The sequence below is a fragment of the Oncorhynchus nerka genome, linkage group LG8, assembly GCF_034236695.1.
Source record: "Oncorhynchus nerka isolate Pitt River linkage group LG8, Oner_Uvic_2.0, whole genome shotgun sequence".
Taxonomy (NCBI): domain Eukaryota; kingdom Metazoa; phylum Chordata; class Actinopteri; order Salmoniformes; family Salmonidae; genus Oncorhynchus; species Oncorhynchus nerka.
Genome location: NC_088403.1, coordinates 7,649,382 through 7,651,881, shown reverse-complemented (window position 1 = coordinate 7,651,881; position 2,500 = coordinate 7,649,382). Strand labels below are relative to the sequence as shown.

Below are 2,500 nucleotides of genomic sequence, written 5' to 3'. Positions count from 1 at the left end.
CCAGACTCCCTGTACCAGACTCCCTGTACCAGCATCCCTGTACCAGCATCCTGTACCAGACTCCCTGTACCAGACTCCCTGTACCAGACTCCCTGTACCAGACTTCCTGTACCAGACTCCCTGCACCAGACTCCCTGCACCAGACTCCCTGTACCAGCATCCCTGTACCAGGCTCCCTGTACCAGACTCCCTGTACCAGACTCCCTGTACCAGACTCCCTGTACCAGACTAATTGTACCAGACTCCCTGTACCAGACTCCCTGTACCAGACTCCCTGTACCAGGCTCCCTGTACCAGGCTCACTGTACCAGACTCCCTGTACCAGACTAATTGTACCAGACTCCCTGTACCAGACTAATTGTACCAGACTCCCTGTACCAGACTCCCTGTACCAGACTCCCTGTACCAGACTCCCTGTACCAGGCTCCCTGTACCAGACTCCCTGTACCAGACTCATTGAACCAGACTGACTCCCTGTACCAGACTCCCTGTACCAGACTCCCTGTACCAGACCCCCCGTACCAGACTCCCTGTACCAGGCTCCCTGTACCAGGCTCCCTCTACCAGGCTCCCTGTACCAGACTCCCTGTACCAGACTCCCTGTACCAGACTCCCTGTACCAGACTCCCTGTACCAGCATCCCTGTACCAGACTCCATGTACCAGACTCCCTGTACCAGACTTCCTGTACCAGACTCCCTGTACCAGACTCCCTGTACCAGACTCCCTGTACCAGACTTCCTGTACCAGACTCCCTGTACCAGACTCCCTGCACCGCCAGCTATGATACTAGCGGCCCCTAGTGGGGAGTTCGGGACAGTGCCTGTGGTTCATTGACTGGAGCAGAATATCAATGAGAGCAAGCACAAAGTAACAAGAGGCTTTGCAGAATAAATGTCTGTTAATGGTACTATGGTGCAATGGTACAAGTTCAACTTAGAATGTAGGTTTAACATCCCCTGTAATTTTATCTTCTCTGTTTTTAGTCATTTTCTTCAGTCACTTTTTAATACCCTTCAAAAGGAATATTGATTCAATGTAAATGGGAAGAAATATAATGATATTTACAGTCGGAACCCGGTCATATTATTTACAAACGAGGTACTGCAATATAATAACGCGACAAAATGAAAACGCGGTACTCTCCTGTCAGTTTGGAAGCAGCGTCTATCAAATTACACATCTTTCCTCACAGATATAATTAGCTTGGGCTTATTGAGCCCACAGCACACAGAGAGACAGAGAGATGAGAGAGAGAGAGAGAGAGAGAGGAGAGAGACCGAGAGAAAACAACCACTTGATAACTCCCCATATATATTGAGTGAAATACCACCGTGTGCATCACAGCAGCAAGGAGGACGGAGTACATCGAGCGGTGGCTGCCTCATTTCTCACTTGACTTGGTTTAATGAAATGATGACCAGAGAGGTGAGAGAGAGAGAGAGAGAGAAAGTCATGTCCGCTAGAAAACAGGAGGAGGCTAAAAGAAACAGCATGGCGGCATCACTGTGTTTCTGACACGACTGAACGGACAAACAGACCAACACTAACGTCACGGACAACCAGGACATCTCCTGCTGCTGTCCACCAAGGTAGCAATTCAACACGTAGACGCCTCAGCAAATCAATAGTAAATGACGTTTGTCAGAGGCCACCCACTGCTAGGACGGTCACAACAACAGCTTCTGGAAATGGTGTCTGTAGTGGGTAACAGACTGGACACAGTCAACAGTGAATAGGAAATGGTGTCTGTAGTGGGTAACATACTGAACAGTAACAGACTGAACACAGTAAACAGTGAATAGGAAAATGAATGTATTGTGCTGACTGACCATAATGGAGCCATCTGCCTGACACGGCACAACACTAAACTAAACCTCCTCTCAAACATAAAGGAGATCAACGAAGCGCGGACTTCAATAGCAATCAGACACCCGGCCTTGTTCCCAGACTACACCTCCAGGCTCTACAAAGTGATGACACTGGCCTTGTTCCCAGACTACACCTCCAGGCTCTACAAAGTGATGACACCAGGCCTTGTTCCCAGACTACACCTCCAGGCTCTACAAAGTGATGACACCAGGCCTTGTTCCCAGACTACACCTCCAGGCTCTACAAAGTGATGACACCAGGCCTTGTTCCCAGACTACACCTCCAGGCTCTACAAAGTGATGACACCAGGCCTTGTTCCCAGACTACACCTCCAGGCTCTACAAAGTGATGACACCAGGCCTTGTTCCCAGACTACACCTCCAGGCTCTACAAAGTGATGACACCAGGCCTTGTTCCCAGACTACACCTCCAGGCTCTACAAAGTGATGACACCAGGCCTTGTTCCCAGACTACACCTCCAGGCTCTACAAAGTGATGACACCAGGCCTTGTTCCCAGACTACACCTCCAGGCTCTAGGCAAAGTGATGACACCACGGCCTTGTTCCCAGACTACACCTCCAGGCTCTACAAAGTGATGACACCAGGCCTTGTTCCCAGACTACACCTC

At 50.0% G+C, this 2,500-nt stretch overlaps 1 protein-coding gene across 1 annotated transcript in view; it reads right to left on the bottom strand.

Moving 5' to 3' along the window:
- The window catches only part of grip1 (glutamate receptor interacting protein 1), a 36,420-nt gene that overhangs the window by 26,292 nt on the left and 7,628 nt on the right, over positions 1-2,500 (bottom strand). The gene's annotated exons all lie outside the window — the stretch shown is intronic.